The sequence below is a fragment of the Heterocephalus glaber genome, unplaced genomic scaffold (assembly GCF_053883595.1).
Source record: "Heterocephalus glaber isolate CG9 unplaced genomic scaffold, H.glaber_assembly_v1.0 deba00001532, whole genome shotgun sequence".
Taxonomy (NCBI): Eukaryota; Metazoa; Chordata; class Mammalia; order Rodentia; family Bathyergidae; genus Heterocephalus; species Heterocephalus glaber.
In genome coordinates this window covers 21,345,894-21,364,981 of record NW_028258330.1, presented here as the reverse complement: position 1 = coordinate 21,364,981, position 19,088 = coordinate 21,345,894, and the positions used below count along the sequence as shown (strand labels likewise).

At 46.6% G+C, this 19,088-nt stretch overlaps 1 protein-coding gene across 16 annotated transcripts in view; it reads left to right on the top strand.

The window, feature by feature from the left end:
* Positions 1 to 577: 577 nt before the first annotated feature.
* Snph (syntaphilin) overlaps positions 578 to 19,088 on the top strand; it is a 45,683-nt gene continuing 27,172 nt past the window's right edge. For 15 of the 16 annotated variants that reach the window (XM_021254961.2, XM_087188756.1, XM_021254958.2 and 12 more), the window contains exons 1-2: positions 578 to 710; positions 953 to 1,058. The gene's annotated coding sequence lies outside the window, so the exon portion shown is untranslated. The other variant, XM_087188750.1, reaches the window with a different exon arrangement.

Sequence of the window (19,088 nt, the reverse complement as noted above, 5' to 3'; positions counted from 1 at the left end):
AGTTTTTGATTCCCTTAGGATATTAAATGAGACCAGAGAGGAAAGACCCATAATAACCCATAATTGCCTTAGGTTGTGAATGCTAATTTTTCTATCTTACCAGTGAGTCACTATTTTAATCACAAAGGAAATATTTTTCTGTCCTTAGATATTTAAGATTCCTGCTATCAGGTGCTCTTCACATTAAATAACCATAATACTGTAACTTAGTTTGGGGGAAAAACGTTCCTAAAAGCAGTCAGATAAGCTTAGTATTTAACACAGGAGACGCTATGTGCCAGGGAGTGAGATTGGTGTCATCATCCCATGTCACGGATGAGAAGGCTGAGGCTCAGAGAGATGAGGGAACTTGCCCAGCGTCACACAGCCTGTCAGAAAACCCTTTCTACTAAGCCTGTCGCCCAGCTTCACCTACAGGCTAGCTGCAGGTGAGAGACTACCTCTCTTCCCACGTGCTAGCGCCCCACTCCCCGACCCTCAGGAGCGAGGAACAACTATCTCTTTAAGAAGGAAAGTGAAGACGGGCCGCTGACGCAGCTGCCGACGGCGAGCAGCCGACTGGCTCGTCCCCTGCATCCACCTCTCCCTCCCCACCCTCCTCCCGGCAGCCCCAGCCCCGGCGAGCACCCGGCCAGCCACCTCCAGCAGGGGCTCCGGAGAGCTTCCCGGCGCCCCGGGGAGGGCAGCCAAAGCCATGGAAGCCTCCGCAGGTGATGACAGGGACCCCGGGACCCTCGGGGGCCCACCGCCCAGCGGCGCCCGCCTCGTTCCAGAGTGCCCGGTGCCGGGGAAGATGGGGGCCCGGAGCTGCGGACGGAGCTGGCAGCCGGCAGCCTGTCTCCACGGTTTTTAGCTGCAGTGGTCCAGCTGTCAGAGGCCGGGGGTTCAGCTGCCAGGGCGTCCTCCGCCCCCTCTCACCCGCCCCTGTCTGTCTCTTTCCCCATCGCCGCAGGTTGCTGATCCGAGGCGGGCGGCTGCAGCAGCGACTGCAGAGGCGCTGCGCCAAGCGGGCCAGAGTCGTGCAAGCTGGCGGGACTGCGGAGGGCAAGCGGACTCAGGTGAGGAGGCCGCGGGTGCAGCGGAAAGCGACTGGGGGCAGCTTGTCACGCTTGCTGCGGTAGAATCCCTGCGGGGGGGGGGGGGACACCAGCCAGGAGGCATGGATCCTGACTCATCTTACCCTCCTTTCGTTCTCCTACATCCTCGTAAGCACCCCACTCCCACCCATGAAATTGACCAATTAGAGGATGCTGATTGCAGTAGGGAAATAGCCCAAGGTGGGCGATTAGGAAGGTGTTGGGGGAACTGGCCCTCCCCATTGCTATTTGTCTTCTGACATTTGGTGAGTGCACAAGCTTCTCTTTGGAGCCCCGCACCCACCCCAAGGTCAATTGCAAACGACTGCTTCCTTGCCATAATCCCCAGTGTGAAGCACCAGGGCCCTGCAGTAGATCTGGAAAAAATGTTCATGACCCCTGGAATGAGAGTTCTGATTCTCCATTCTCCCTGGAGCTTCTATGGGATGTGCTGCTTTCTCCTCCACTCCCCAGCAGAGAGCAGCACTGTTTGCAACACTGCTAGCCCAGGAAGTGTCCTAATCCCTGTCTCAGCCCTGCAGACTCAAGGAGAGGCCTGGTCATATGCTGCCCTCTCCTTGGCCTTCTCTGTCCATCCGGTGGGCTGGGCTAGGGGAGCTTCCCTGAAAAAGATCTCTGCAGGTAGAGTCATGTACAGAAAGTGCCAGAGATTCGGAGTCTCGGCCTTTCCCTTACTAGTTAGCCAAAGTAGCCATCTTAAAATTCTTTAGGTGAGGGTGTCTGTTTACCTGTCTGTTAAATATAGGAGTTGGATTAAATGGTCTCTACAATTTTAAAGTACCACTCAAGCTGGTCTTAGGGGTTGGAGGACCTTCTACTAAAGCAATTTAAAATTAAGTCTATGGACTAATTGGGGTTTCCTCAGTTAATCTCTGAACTCTGGACTTCTCGAGTGAAACACTGACCTTGTGGGCCTCATTGCACTGGCGGTGTCAGACATCCCCACAATATTGAGCTACTCTCCTTCCCCAAGCTTCAGCTTCCTCATCTATAAACCTGGGAAGAGGGATACATGCCTCAGAGGGTTATTGTGAGGCTTAAACAAGATGTACACAAAAGCACCTCAAATGGGGGGCTTGGCACATATGAGGGACGCAGGAGATAGACTAGGAGAGGGAGGAGGGTGGCTGCTTTGAGTCCTTACCCCTTTTCTCTATCCTCCACCCCCACCGGTCGCTTCCACATCCTTGCAGATGGTGTCCCTGCCAGGGAATAATGAATGTTGGAGTGTGTTGGCCACCAGACTGAGAGCCTAGATGGCAATCAGGAGGTACTAACATCTCCAATGCGAGGGCTGTGACATAGTTCTAGCAAATGATGGTCCCAAAGAGGCATATGGCTCAGCCCTGGGTTTGGAAAACCTGGCATTTATGGGCGAAGTCCCAGTCTAAAGGAACAGAAGCATCTGAATCTTGTGCACTGGCAGGGGAACAGGGACTAGGTTTCCACACAAATCCCACTGCTGTTCTCCTGTCCTCTCCAGAATCTCTCCCTAGACTCTCACCAAGACAAGGGAGGCAAGATTTGGTGCCTATATTTTCTATTTCTTATTGTTCTTTGTGCTGTTATTTCCAGCCTACACTCAGCCTTTCTTGCTGAGTGTCACACAGAGACCACCTGCCTTTTGACAGCATGATAAAAGAGGTTCCCCACAGGGTGGGGCAAAGCATTTTGCTGCTGCAACAGTTAGGGCAAAAGAAATCACCATGTCCTCCCTTTTCCCTAAATCCCTGTTAGATTTGAGATCCTTTTGGCAGAGGCCTGGGCTTTTCCTCTCCATCTCTAGCCTCTGGCCCATGGCTAGGCCTAAAGTATGAACTCTATAAGTGTTGAGTTGAAAATATTTGAGGAAATGACATTCCTAAAGCAGTAAGATTGGGGAGAAATGGCAATGTATCAATGGTGTAGGAGAGAAGACATTCAAGTGTAGGACCCTGTACAGGTGTTGGTTATCACTATTATTGCTATTACTAATACTGTGATTATTGACACTGCAGTGATAACAGATACTTTACCTGCTCTTCTAGGGCACCTGAGTAGGGCTAGTGGGGTCAGATGTGCCTGGGAAGGTGGTAATGTTAGCAACCAGGGATCCAGATGGTGCTGACTGGTGTAAGACATGTTGGTGAAGGGAAGAAACCTGGGAACAGAGCCATGCCAGCCACTGCTGTGTGCAGATCAGAACAAGGGGGCCTAGACAGGTGAGCAGTAGAAAGTCATGAGACCAGGTCCCAGGTCTCATTCAGCTACTGCTTCATTGCCTGACCTTGGTACTATCTGCACCCCACAAGGTCTCTGGGTCCCTATTTATATACTCAGGGGACTGGACTAGATGGCCCTGAAGGTCCCTTCTGGCGCTGACATTTTGTCAAGTGGACTCTAAAATAAAAGAGGACAACCACTTATTTCTCTTGATACTATTTATGGGATGCCAGGCCATTCCCTATCTCAAGTAATCCTCATAACAGTGTGTACCTATTTAAACATGCGGAGACTGAGGCTTAGAGAGATTAAGTGTTGTTCCCATGGCTGCCCAGCCAGAAGTAGTGGGCCTGTTCATCTGACCCCAGGTGAGAGTGTGTGCTCTTCCAAAGGTCCCGCTGCCTCCTACAGTACCTAACTGTCGCATGAGCTCTGTGCACTTGTGCATATGTATGGGGTTCAGAGACAGGAAAGCTGAAGGATTTATGATGGGAGATCAGGAATTTCTCCAAGTGATCCCTGCAGAGGACTTACTGGTTGAGTTGAAGCATGTATGAGTCACAGCTGCAGAGTTTTTGCCATAAGCTCTGCTTTGCTGCTATGTGGTGGACACCCCTTTAACAAAGAAAATGGTTGGGTCTGAATCCTAGTCGTGACAGACACACACTTTTTTTTTTTTTTGCTGTGCTCTGTTTTACACAAGTCCTGTTATTTACTCCTCAGACCATCCCAACATGTTGGCACTATGTATAAATTTACCTATTTTACAAGTAATAAAATCAGGGCAGAGAAGCCAAGGGTCCTGCCCAGGTTTGCACAGCTGCACGTTATGGGACCTGGAGAATGCTGAGCAGAAAGTACACTGGGCTAAGAGGCAAAGGGTTGCTTTTAGTCCCCCCACCCCTCACTGCCTGAGTGACCTCGGTTAAGCCAGTTTCCTTCTGAGAGTCAGTGTTCCCAGCTCTCAGATGGAATGGTTGCATCTACCTACTAGTTCTAAAAAGCTTAAATGCAACTTTATTCCAGAATGGGGAGTTGAGGGGATCCCTAGTTTTGCTGAACATTAATCAGTGTCTGTTACTGAATATCAGCTAGGTCCTGAGCTGGTGCATAGGATATAGGAAAGAGTGAGAGGAAAGTGGATCCCTGGTTCCAAGGAGCTCACATCTAACAGAAGGAGACAAATACCTAAAGATGTAAGTGTGGGAAAATGTCTAGGATCTGTGAGGCATATTGATAGGATGGGGAAATGGAGGAGTAGGGGATGGTCTCTCTTATTGTTTTAGTTACTTTTCTTGTTGCTGAGACAAAATACCTGACACTCAAAATTATAGAAAGAAAAGTTTATTTGGCTCACCATTTGTAGAGGTTTCAGTTCATAGTTGACTGACAGGGTGGCATGGCAAAGGGCCATTGAAGAGGAGAAACAGTTCATGGCAGGCAGGAGCAACAAGCAACGAGCCTCTTTCTGTCCATTATATCTTATTCAGGCCACCCACCCTTAGCGTGAGTAGCACTCACACCCTTAATCCTAGGATCATATCCTTTTTCCTAGCATCACACACCCTAGATTCAGCCACCTCTGGAAAGCCCTACCTATGACTGCATGAGGCTTGGGGGGGAACATCTAGATACAAGGCCTAACACCTACCAAGTGGTGGGGATGGCTTTAGTGAGATGATGCCACTGACGTCTTATTCCCTATACTGAGTTTGGGAATAATAATAATGATAATAATAGGATTTTGTTCAATTTTGGACATTTCCAAACCATCCTAAAGACTCATTGGCTCTTGTCCCCAGCAACTCACAAAGTGGCCATAGAGTCTGAGGGACCATCCAAGCTTACACTGGTGCTGTTCTAGTGAACTATCCATTTGTTTCAGGTGAACCAGGACCTTTTCTGTCTTTGGATGCTTTTAGAACCAGGACTCTTAAATTCCATTTGGAAGTCCTGTCTAGTGCCCATAACCATCTAGCAGGCTTGGGGGATCCTCTCTCCTGTCTACTCTCAACATTCCACCTGTCAGGAGGAGCAGCTGACACCCTGGGAGATGGGACATTTACCCATGATTACTTGGCAGGCTGGAGCCACAACCCTGACCAATGGAGATTACACTTCTCACCCACATGGGGCCTTTCTACATCTAGGCCACTGGGGGACTGAGGGGCATTGCTTCTTTTGACGGACAGATGGTGCTGAGTGAAGGTTTGATGCAGATGATACTGAACTGAGGGCCATGAGAGTAGAGCTGGGGGCTCTGTTCCCCCAGCTGTTTTGCATCCTTAATGGGCAGATATTTATGAAGAGTTTGTCACGTGCCAACCACTGTCCTCTGATTGAGATGCTAAGCCAACCAAAAGGGAGTTTCTGGGAAGCAGACTGGTGCAGTGGAAAGAGCCATCACTGAGGAGTCAGCACTGAGTCCTGAGCCTGGCTCTGCCATCAGCTCTCTGGGTGGCCTGAGGTCAGGTCCCTTCTCTTCCACCCTGTAAAATGGGAGGCAGAAGCACTGTTTGATAAGGGCTGTTCGTCTTCTGGCAGGCTAACAGTCAGAAACCCTTTCTTATATGCTGTACCTGCTTTAGGGACTGTGAGGGTGGACAAGGGACAGGTACCTGTAATTTGAGAAAGAATAAGATAAACGTAACAAGAGGGATGAACAAATGCCCTGTAGATTTGCTGAGGAGAGGGATTAGGAATGGTTTTTTTTTTTACTTTTGTACCAGGGATTGAACTCGGGTCCTTACGCTTGCAAGGCAGGCGACGGAACCACTGAGCTAAATCCCTGGCTAATTCTTTTTTTTTTTTTTCTGGTACCGGGGATTGAACTCTGGCCCTTGCGCTTGCAAGGCGAAACCACTGAGCTAAATCTCCAGCAGGAATGGCTTTATTCAAAACTGATGATGGGGGAGACTGATACAGATAGCTGGAGTTGCGGTGTGCTTTGTTGTGTGACATGAACCAAGAGTAGGAGCAGAAGCCTGCTGTCATGTGGGGACAAGAGAACTGCAGAGTGAGCCATGTATCTCTGGACTTGGATTTCACAGAGATCCATACATTTGGGAATCCACCCTAGGCTGGCCAGCTTTTCATTGTGCCAGATAAGGACATTTCAAGTGACACATCGGTTCTGTTCACTATCATATAGTAAGAGGAAGAACACTTAAATAGCTTTATCCTCCGAATAAGACTACAATATCAGCAAAGAGGTACCACTTGAAATTGAATATATTTTGCTTTTTATAAACTTCCTGCAGGCTGGGGGTATAGCTCAGAGGTAAAATGCTTGCTACCATCATGTGTGAGGTCCTGCATTCCCTCCCCACCACTGAAAAAAAAGAAAGAAAGAAAAATATAGCCCTTACTATATAGTCCATTCTTTGCCCATTTTGCCACAGACAAATGTCTTTGGGTAGCTGCTGAAGTCAGGCTATTTGGCTTTGAATCTTGGCAAATTACAGTTTCTCTCAGAGCCTCTGTTTCCTCATCTGTGAAGCAGGGAATGATGCTCACCGTCTCCTAAGGTCTTTAGGAGATCTGTCTGCCAAAGTAAAACATATAATACCTCCAACCACACAGGCAAAACAGTTCTCTGGGCTGTTTGGGGACTATAGCAGTTGAAAAGTGCTTGCTTGAATCAGGTGGCTGCCATTCCTGCCCCCAAGAATGTGGGCCCAGTGTTCTCATGTCTACTGATCTATAAGATAGAAATCTGGATATTTGTTTGTGACATCTCCTAATTTTCAAAATATGGCCAGGGAGGCAACATTTTCAAATACACATTTGAAAATATATCTGTGACAGGCTATCAGTTTGTGACCTCTGATATAAGTTTTTGATCTTGGCCACATAGTACTCAGCAGCTGTTGGTTGGTTCCCAGAGGAGAACAGAGAAAGGAGGCAAGGCTGAAATGCAGGCCATGGCCAGAGCATGCCTGGCTTGCAAGGCTGGGGGCACTACTCAGGCAGCTTACTCAGGCAGCTTCTGATTGTTTGCTTCTGGGCCCCTAACTTCCAAGGCCTTAACTGTGCACCTTTGCTTTGGGCAGCACTGTCAGGATTGAGTCTCTGGGGACTGAGCCCTCCAGACATCTCTGCACCCTAAGCCAGACCTACCTACCACAGGGTCTCTGGAAGGTTGTTTGGCAGCCTCAGAAGAAGGGTCTTGGAGGGCAGCCTGTGAAGCCTGGCACAAAAGCCACTCTTGAGAGACAGCATGAGAAAGGCTTCTAGCAGCTTCGTGATGGGATGGATGATAGCTCCTGCCTTTAGAAACCAGGCCAGACTTGAAGCCAAGTAGAGGTGGTGTGGCTGGCAAGCAGTCTCTGTATACAGCTCTGTCATGTGGCCACTGCAGAGGAAAACTGGACTCTCATTACAAAAGAAGCCTAGAGCTTTCTTAGAGAGGGACCACAGAGAAGCTTGTAATTAGCAGGAGAGGCCCCACTGACATGGTTTCAGGGCCTTCTGGGATTCAGATTAAAGCCACTGATAACAATTTATATTCTTGTGGTTCCAGTTAATCAAATATTCATTAAGTACCTAAAGTGGTAAGGTTCTGTTCTGGCCATGATGGGAGAGTACAAAGGTATATTTACATCCATTTGTTCACCCAACCCATATTATCTACTCTCTCTATATGTGCAGGCACCAGGATGTGGTCCCTCCCCTCAGGGAACTTTTTAGCCTGGTTGGAGGGAAGATGTATGACCTGACACACAGGACCTGACACACAGAAATATTAGCAACAGCTGTCTCTTGATTGTGTGCCTCCCAAGTGTTAGGAGTCAGTCATCAGCATAGGACCAGTTTTAGAGGGCTGATGTGGGGATTGGCACGATATTCACCACTGGGCCCACCACTCAGTGAAGTAGCTATTATTATTGGCCTGGAAAACTGGGCAATTACAGAAGAAAAACAAAATACAGACAGGCCAGACTCCCCCTCCCCAAAAAACCAAGTAACAGCAAAAACAGTTGAGGGGGTTGGGGGTGTAGCTCAGTGGTAGTATGCATGCGTTTGTATGTTCAAGGGCCTGAGCTCAGTCTCCCACACCAAAAAAACAAATTGAACCCCCCCAAAAAACAGCAACATAACCTCACCAATGCAGGCCTGCTTAGCATATTTATCCACATTCTACAGATGAGGACACAGGCTCAGAGAAGGGAAATAATGTTCAAGGTTATGATGCAGCTACCATAAAGCAGAACCTACACTTAGATGCTGCTCTTTCTGGCATCAAGGCTATGTTCTTCCCTCTAAGCTATGCTGCCTCTAGATAAATGATTCAGAAACAAAATAGATAAAACTACCATTTGTTTGGGAATTTTTTTTCCAGTACCAGGGATCGAACTCAGGACCTTGTGCTTGCCAGGCAGGCACAGCACCCTGGCCCTTAAGCTACCATTTGTTGAATGTATATGACAGTTAGGCCCAATGATACCTGGTGAGATAGTTTCATAGTTGAGGAAATTGTGATTACTGGAAGAAAGTGACCCAAAGTTATATACCCATGATATGATGGGGTCAGGATTCCAACCTGTGAGTTGGATGTGGCTTCTCACCCTGTTGTGACAGAATAGTACCGTCAAGGATACAAAGAATATCTGAAGGTGTTCAAAACTCAGTCACAGTAGAGCAGGGGTTCCTTCATGCCCCAAGGGCAGATCCCAGACCAGTCTCGATAAAAATCCATCTAGCAATGAGGTGGTATGTTTTGAGAACTGGTTGCTCATCTCAAGGCTGCTCACATAGACCTGGGTGTCCTGGAAAGAACTCTTACAGTGGAAAGGAGTTGCAATAGCTATGCTCAACAGTTTTTACAATCCAGAGGATCTGGGACTCTAGAACAGGGCTCGTCATAGCAGTGATGCAAGCAGTGGGCTCCCCAGTGTTCCCAAGAGAAAGGGTCACTGGAGGTGGAACTATCTGGGAAGGGTTGCTAGAGGAAGAGGACCTAGAGCAGAATCAAGAGCTGGCAGAAGCAGGGCTGAGGAAGGGAGAGGACTTTAAGGGAGATGAGCCCTGGGCAGTATGCCCTCCACTCTTTCTAGGGCACAGGTCTGGCACTCCTCTGCAGAAGATAGTTCCCTGTTCTCTCACACTGTTTCAGTGGTAGAAACAGAGGCACAGTAAATCCTTGATCTTTTCCAAATCCTCAGTAAGAGCCCAGTTTGGCACCACTATCCCTTGTGTGCCCCCCACCACATTTCATTGTACCATTCGCTTCCTTTCATTTACCTTCCAGAAGTGACAGGCTGTAAACACTGAGCTCAAGTGGGAAAAAGCCATGCTATAAACATCACCTCTGCAGTGAGGCAAAGGCTTGTGACACCAGCCACCTTCCTCATATTTGGGGCACAGAGCCAGGGGGAGGAGCTTCTGCTCCATCCACTGAAGTAGCCCTGGGCCTTCTGGGAGCACTCATGACTCAGGGCAAGTATTGTTTCAGAGTTAGGCCTGGCTCATTTCCAGTTCTGCCACTTGTTAGCCTGCAACCTCAGACACATTGTTACCTTCCCCACCCCCTGCTCCCAGGCCATTTTCTCAACTACCAGAGAGGGATTGATTAAATCATGCCTGCCTGAAAGGAGAAGGCATGACCTGTTGCAACCTCTATATGAAAGGGCCTGTATAGCAGGTGCTCCACAGTGCCACTCCTGTCTTCTTCCTCTCCCCCGGCTCAGTGCTTCTCTGTGTCCCTTTTCTTGTTCAGAGTACTGAGACATACACTATACTGCACGCAAGTGCAGGGCTGTCTGACTTAACAGTAACCTCCTGGCAATCCAGGGGGAAGAAAGCATCATTATCCAAGAGTAAGCTGAGTTATAGAGAATTTGTGCAACTCGTCCAAGTTCCCTCAGATGTTATGGAGACTGAGCTACCAAACTCCTGAGCCCAGAGCCCAAATTTTCCTAGTCCCACTTCTGGTCTCTTTGGCCTCTCACTCTCTCTTGTCCCATTCTCAGAGGAGGCCTGTGTATGTCTGTTTCTCCTAAGCTCTTAGCTGGGTTCTTCAGAGCAAGATTATGGCCCTGGGCATAGACAGAGTGAGCTAAAACTGGAGGACATTTTGATGCTTTCTGACCACAGAAACATCTCTAAGTGACCTTGGATGTGTTCTAGCCAAGATCAGCCATCTTCCTTTATGCCACTGTTTTCCATTTCCCTATCCCTTTCTCTGACACTATCTTCCTGTTGCCACTCCTGCTGTCAGATCCACCTCAAGGCCAGCTCAAAGCCATTCTTCAGGGAGCCTCTTCTGACAGAGTCCAGGCCCCAGGCACCTTGCTGAGCTCTGAAGCTAGGGCAGGGATGCCCTACCCACGTCCACATCGGGGCTGCCCTTTGGAGTTGTGTACCTGAGAGTCTTCAGAGTCATTAGAACTGGCCAGGGTTAGGTGTTGTGAGGAGTCCTGGAGGCCAGCCATCCAGGTGAAAGACCAGGGCCCAAGCCAAGGCAGTGATGGACCTTCTTACTGTGTTTCCTGAATAGTTAACAGCGAAGGCACAGGCTAGAGGTGAATGTGCCCAGACTACCCTCTTGACCTCTACCATAGACTTACTCTGAAACTATGAGAAGTTATTTCTCCAACTCTTTGATATCTCAGTGTAGAAATGTGCATCATAACTAATCTAGCCCCTCCCTCATCTCTTGATTCCCTGTCCCCTTTGAGAAACAGCTATGTCCCTATTTCCTATTATCTATCTCTTATTTTGCTCTTTATACTTGGGTTTCTCTTATTTCTTTCTTTTTTTTCTTTTGGTACCGGGGATTGAACTCGGGTCCTTGTGCTTGCGAGGCAGGCCGTGAAACCACTGAGCTAAATCCCCAGCCCGATACTTGGGTTTCTCATATAAGAAAAACCATACAATATTTAATCTTGTGTGTCTTATTTAGCTTTCTAAAAAACTATCCACATGTTTTCAAAGTATTTGTACATTACCTTCCCATTAGCGGTATGTGAGGCTTCTAATTCCTCCACATTTTACTGACATTTGAGGTGGTCAGTCTTTCATGTTAGCCATTAGGTATGTGATAAGTGTGTAGTAGTTCCTCTTTATGGCTTTAATTTGCATTTTCCTAATGACTAATGATGTTGTGCATCATTTTGTGTGCTTGTTTCCATCCATATATCTTCTTTGGTGAGCTATCTATTCAAATATTTTGCCCATTTAAAAAAGTAGGTCATTGGTCTTACTGATTTGTACTAATTCTTTATACATTCTCGGTACAAATCCTGTGTCAAATGTATATTTTGCAAATATTTTCTCCTAGTCAAGGGCTTGCCCTAGGCCTTGTATGTGGGTGACAGAGGGAAATTAAGAGATAGAGCCTGAAGTATGTATGGTACCACATGCCTGTAATCCCAGCCACTCAGAGACTGAGGCAGAAAGATGGAAAATTTGAGATCAGCCTGGGAAACTTAAGCAAAAGTGTGTCTCAAAATAAAAAGAGCTGGGATGTAGCCAATGACTCCCTGAGTTTACTGGAAAGAGACACAGAAAGAAAGAGACAGAGAGTGAGACACAGAGAAAAAAAGAGAAACAGACAGACAGATGCAGATGGACAGAGAGAGAGAGAGAGAGAGAGAGAGAGAAGCATTGGTGAGCTGGAGAGAAGCACTGGCCTTCTGACTTCAGTTCTTCCCTTTTCCTCAGCCTTCCCTTTCCCCTTCTGACCTAGAGTCATAGAAAAATAGGGTGGTCCCTTGGGGTACAGTGTACCTCAGGGGACTCATCTGCAAACAGAGCCCCATGGAAATGTGGTGCCAAAGCCCACAACCAACTCTTGATTTCCATGGATGGCCCTTGGTGCCTTCTATTCCTGTGACCTGGATGACTTGGGTGGCTTCTCTAGCTTCCTTGCCTCAACTGTAAGGTGGACACTGCAGTGCCTCCCAGTGCCACAGCTCCCTCCAACCCTGGCCATCCAACCCCAAAATTGAAGACAGTGTCAGGACTTTGTGATTTCAGGGCCCTGGGGAAATGGAGGAAAATGGACCATTGATCACCACCCTGGTTAGGTCAGGCTGTGTGGGGGCAGCTTTTCTGGCTGTGCTCCAGCTGTAGATGGAGGGAGCCATTTTCACCTCTTTTGCTGGAGCCCTTTAGACCTCATCAGCAACACATGTGAGTGCATGTATGTGCATGTAAATGAATGTGTGTATAAGTGTGTGCATGTGTGGGTGGGTGTGGATGCGTGTGTGTAGGCTCAGAAACCCCCAGAAATGGAAGGCTGTGACCCATAGATGGAGCTATGTGTGAACAGCCTGTGTCTTGTTGGTGCAAGATATGAATCTGTGAGCTCAGCCTCCTGTGGCCTCCTGTGGAGCTGCATGGAGGCACAAGTGCCTGAATGAATTGGAACATGAATGGGCTAATGAGGCTCAAAAGGACTTTCTAGCCAGAGGGCACTGCATGGACAAAAGCCCCAGGACTCCTGGAAGTGAGCTCAGCCAAAGTGTCAGGGAAGGAAGTATAATGGGAGACAGGCTGACACAGAAGGCAGAGGTCAGGTTGTCACAACAGCACTGAGAGATGGGAGGTGCTCAAAGAGGTCAAGATATATGCCCTTGAATGATGGCAGAGCTGTCTCCTGGCTCCCATACTGTGCTTTCTCTACTGTGTCAGGCTTTGTCCCAAAAGGGACAGAGGGTAGACCTCTCAAGGCCCCTCTTTCTGGTGTCTAGAGTGACTACACAAGGTTCCCAGGACTCCCAGGTTACCTGCTGGCTCTCTGGCTTCCTTCAACAGGTGTAGCTAAGCCTTGGTTCTGGATCAGGCCCTGTGGCCAGCACCAGGGAAAACCCAAATCCTCCTTCTCTTTTAGTCATTATAGACAAATAGATAGCAAGCCAGCTTCTCAGTGTCAAAGTGCTGCTACTCACAACTCATAGGCAAATATGCTTTAAAATGAGTACACTACCACCCATGACCAAACCTAGGGTTCTGTTAACAAAGGAGAAGGCAGATCTGAATGTTGGGAGATGGCAATGATTGGTACTTATCACCCTCAACTTGTGATTTTTCTAGCATCATCATGATTTTCCCTCTACCTTCTTCCACATGGCCCAGCTCTTCTAGGCCCTGAAGAGGCTGCCTCCTAAGTGTCACTTGAAACCATCTCTACTTCTGACACCTCCACTCTTCTTCTCTCATTTTACCTTCCACAGCCTTCATAAAGCCTCATAATTTCTCCCCTGCTCTCCTAATGCTTCTCTTCATCTCTTCTCCATCTATTCTCAGCAAAGCTGGTACATGGTCATCTTTTATAATATAAATTTGACCTTGAGACTTAAACCTCCCTTGATCTTGAACCTTAAACACGATGTTGACCTTAAACCTGGTCAGAGTAGCCTGGCCCAGCCTTCACGTCCTAGCTTTTTACCATTACTCTGTGTGGTTGCCCCTGCACAGTGTCTGGAGTTTGTAGGGGAATGGTGTGCATCCATAGTTCAGAGCCCTGCTCCAGAATACTCCTTCAGACTCCTGTAGACTCACTTCCTTCTTGCCTGGCCCCTCCTACCTATGCCTTGATTACTGGCACTCTCTGCAGAGGGGGCCATGCATACAATAGATGCCAGGTCAGTACTGACTGAGACACTACAATATAGCTGTCAAGGGATGCTGCAATTAGGGAGAGGAGAAGCTTTCAGATGCTTCCCTCCAGTCTTGGAGCTAGGCCACTTTTGAGCTCCGGCTCAGTTTCTCCTCATGCTCCAGGAAAGTGAAAGTACTTGTCATGGGGCCAAAGAGACCCACCAAGATTATCCTGGATGACTCTTGTGTCTGAGCTTGACCTCTTTGCCTTTTAAGGCATTGGCCAAGTGCCACTAGGAAACCCCAGCTGGTGTGCAGATGTTACAATAAGGGACGAACTGGCAATTTGACCTTTCAGAAAAGCAGTTTGGCAGCACATTCAGAACCTTTGACCCTATAAATCCACTACCAGGGATACAGCCTAAAGAAATAATTCAAATACAGAACAATAATTGTATGCAAAGATATCCACTGTTGTGTTCATTTTAACAATGAGAAAGTCTAAATGTTCAATAGAGGGGGAAAATTACGGTAAGCACAATGGACCAATGAAACAGAATATTAAGTAGCCCATAAGACACTTTCAGTAAAGACTGTGTCATATGGACAATTCTTAAACCATGTTAAATTTCAAAAAGATACAAAGTTGTATTATACTATGATTTTAACTGTAAAAATAACAACCCATGGGACCTCACCCCCAAAATTTTGTGCTTGGAAAACAAAAGAGCAACAGTTAAGTTATTAAATGGTTTATCTTTAAGTAGCAAAACTGAAGATTTTTAAAGGATGCATACTACTTTTATAACCATATGTATATTTTTAAATTTAGCCAGCCAGAGATAAGGAAAGCTGTGCAAGAGAGCAGTTTTCCTGCTGCTGCCAGAGGCCATTTTCTCAGCTTTACCTCTCTGGCCAGCCTTGTCCTGACAGATTCTCTCTTAGCCCAGATTCTTCAGTGTTCTCATAGAAAGGGGAACCAACCAACAAACCTTGCAGAGCTGTGTGCCCAGCCCCCTTGGGCATCACTGCCATCTCAGGATTCAAGTCCTGGCTCCATGCTGATGAACTTGAGGCCTTGAACCAGTATCACCCTAGATCCCAACCTCAGATTCTCTACCAACAAAATGACATTAGACTATACTAGAGATTCAAAGTACTAGTGCCAGGCAGCCAAAAAACCAAACAGACCAGGTCTAAGACCAAGAGCTTGGGTCAGAATTCTGGCAAAAAGAGTCATTCCTCAGCCTCAGTCATTGGCAAACAGGAATGCAGGCATCAAGATTCAAGATTCTTGATTAAGGACAAGCCAGAAAACTAGATTTTTAAAAAAGGGAAATCTCTCAATATATAAATGTTGACTTAAATTAAAATGCACACACATGCAGGAAAAGGAAATCGGTCTATAGGCACGATGTGGCCTGGGGGTGGCCAGTCTGAAGCTACTGTTGTACCTGCCTCTAATACCTTCTGCCTTGGACTCCCGGGGGACAGAGACCCCTGAAGGCAGCCCTGAACAGACAAGATGCAGGCCTTCAAGATCTTGGAGGCCAGGCCACTGAGCAGGAGAAGGAGGACAGGCTCAACACTGCTTAGCCTTCATGCTTGCCCTTGCTGATTACATAGTCCTCAGAGGCTGCCTTCCTCCTGCTAGAAGTCCTGCCTCAGCTGTGACAAGCTCCATGGGCCACAGGCTGGCTGTGTGCTGGGCACTATGCTCAGCAGCACAACTTCCGTTCTTGTCATGACAATGGTTAGCCTGAAGTAGGTTTAAGGAAATGGTCCTAGAGAGTGCTGGCTGGAACGCACACAACTCTGGGCTGAGCTAGGGTATGAATCCAGGAGTATGTGACTCTGTCACCTGAGCTTTTACATTTCATTCATTACATCTGTGGGTATAATGGTGCTGGTACTAATGTCATTGTCTGCTGGCAGGAGCCAAATACAAACAAATGAGTAGGAACACAGGTAGACATTTGGTCTGTGCAAGTCTGTGGAGGTGGAGAGCTGTACATGGTACATGGTACACTTGAGTCTATTTGCAGTAGTTATATTCTACAAAGCAGCAAACGTGAATTCTTGAGCACTGAACCATTACTCCTAAAGGAAATACGGGGTTAAGATCCTGAGGGCCTTTGGTCACAAGATTTTCATCAACACAGAAGCATATTTTATGAGTTATTCTGTTTAAATATACTTTCTTTAATATGCATTGTTGATTAGCCACATGAACCCAGCCACCAGCATCAGAATTCATGTATGAATGTGACGCATGTGTTGTTCCTGTCAGGCACATCACAGCCCATCTATGTGTACAGAAGCTCTAGGTAGCTCTTCAGCACTATGCTTGGAGCTGTTTCCTAACAAAATGTGAAAAATGTGACAGTAAATAGCACTTTAAAAAGACACTTAGTGTGACATAAGAGCCTTGCTCGACCTCCCCTGGAACATGTGCATCAGGCAACCAAAGTATCCATCACTTTGTGTTTATCTGCAAATGACTGTGAAAAAACTGCAAATATTGATTTGGGGATTATAAGTAAGTTTTAGCAAGTAGGTGAATTCACAAACTCAGAATCCAGGAATGGTGAGGCCTGACTACAATTGTTTATCTTTGATCTTTCTCTGAGAGCTAGTGCCAGGATATTTTTAGGGTCATTGACACAACAAGCTGGATTTTCTGAGTATGGAGAAGTCATTTGGAGGGGCAGCTGGAATTAATTCTGGTTTCAGACATTGCCTACCTGGAGATAGTGTGAGGCTAAACTGAGAGGATGATGTGGGGCACCTATAATGGAGCTGGGTACTCCCAAGAGATGCTGAGTAAATAGAAGCTTCAGAAATGGCTCTGCTTTCCTTCCCTCCATTAAGATCTACTTGTTGAAAGTTTTGCACTCCAGACTATGGACTTGGAAATGAATGAAACCCTTCCTACTCATAATCTAGCCGGGGACATAAACCCACTAAATAGGATACTGTGTGTGAAAGAGACTATAAGCATACACACAAAGCCTTTTCTGTCCCTTTGTTTACTTGCCCAGAAGCGCATACTTATTCGGGTGGTGACATCAACCCACATGAGTGCAGACCCACTTACTTACCCAGCAAATATGTAGTAGAAGCCTGTGGTGTACCAGATACTAGTCAAGTGACTGAGACTAAATAAAGAACAAAATAGGCATATATCCATACTTTCCTGGAGCTTCTGTGCTAAAGACAATGAACAAAATAAATATATAAATATATTAGATGTTGCTACGGACTGTGGAACAAAACAAAGTGCAGAAGGAAAGAGGGTACGTTTGGAGGGTGGGGGTTTGTATTTTAATGAGGAAGTCAGGGGATGTGCACTGAGAAGGTGGCATTGGAACAAAGACCTGAAGTGGGAGGATAATACCTTGGGGAAAGACCTGGGAGCAGAGCACTCAAGACAGAAGGCACAGCATTTGCAAAGGCCTTGCGTGTGAGAAGGCAGGGTGGCTAGAGAAGAGAGAATGAAGGGAGCACTAACTGAGATCAAAGACTCAAGGGCATGAAGGAAGATGTGCAGGATTGTAAATCAGCCAAAGTAAAGGCTTGGCTTGTATTCCAACATGGGAGCCATGGGAAGGGGTTTGAGCAGAGAAGTGATACAGTCTGACTCATGCTCAAAGGGAGTCTTTCTCACTACCATGTAGAGATGGTAGGGGACAAGGAGACTGTTGCATCCAAGGGAGGGATGATGGTGGCTTGGACAAGGGAGGGGATACTGGAGGTGCTGACAAGTGTCAGATTCTGGATTTACAATAAAAGAAAAGAGATTACAGGCTCTTTGGATGCACTTGAAACTATCAACTAATCAGCTGGAAAGATGAGGCTGCTGTGAACTGAAAAAAGAAGCAGATTTCTGAAGGAAAGACCAGAAATGTGTATTTCAGACATGTTAATTTCAGCATGCTCTGTTAAACCAAAGTGGCGAGGTCCTGAAATTCTGTTGTTGGGTAGACAGCTATTAGTTTATAATTTTTTTCTTCTTTTTATTTTTTTGCCAGTAGCACTAAGAGGTTAAAAAATGATCCTATAGTCAAGAACCTCTGAAATAAAATAATACTGTAATACTTCAGATTAAGATTTTGGATCAGGGTAAGGGTAATGTAATTCACTTATTATAATAAATTTATTATAATTTATAATAAATAATTTATTAAATTTATTATAATAAGTGAATTACATTAAAATAAGAATACACTTAGGTGAATGAATAATTACCAGTGTTTCTAGGGTGCTTTCCCTATGCCAAGACCTTGCTAGGTATTTACATTGAGTTATTGATAATCGTGAACATCTTCGTGCACAAAACTAAATTAGCCCCATTTTACAGACAAGGAGACTGAGCCTTAGAGAATAAAATGGCATTTCCACTGTCATGAAGATGGTGGCTGGTGGAGCTTGGAATCCACACCCAAGCATTTTTATTCCAGAGCTGTGGTTTTTTGTACTGTATTAGGTTAGTCAGCCTCTCAGCAAAGGGATTTTACAATAGGATGTAAATGTTTGGAGAATCTCCCTTTTAAAAATTTTTTTTCATGGATATTGAGGATTGAACACAGGGCCTTTTCACAGAGTTATATCCTTAGCCCATTTTTTATTTTGAGACAGGGTCTCATAAGCTGCCCAGACTGGGCTGGAACTTGCAATCTTCCTGCCTCAGCCTCCCAGAGTGCTGAGATTATAGGAATGCGCTACCATGCTCAGCTTTTAAAGCATATGCTCACTTGGCTAAATTAGGGGATAGACTTACTTTTCCTGAGAGAGCAGATTTCTTAAAAGAGGGGCTTATATATCACCCACCTCTTCCAGCAAACACAAGCTATGCCAGGCTGTGTCGGATGCCCAGGATATTATTGAAGGTCAGAGAATTCAGCATGGCACAGGAAATGCCACTGTAAATCAGCTGGACAGGGATCAGCTGCTGATGATACAAGGCAGCTGGCAGCTGCAGGAAGGTGGAGGAGCTGAACAGAGATGAAGTATGCTGGTGTGAGATGGCTCCAGGGCTGGAAGCAGCTCAATCACAGCTGGGCTGCACACCTCCATGTTCAGCTCCCAGGAGCCACAGGAAGATGGATGACACTTAGCTCCCAACAGGAGCTTTGTGCCCAGAGTTCTTGGTAGCATCAGAATGAGCTGCCCACCTCTCAGTTGTGTGTCCCCTGCTGCTATAGCTCATGTCATGGACTTTGGCAAGTCCTCTGTTTTCTGCGT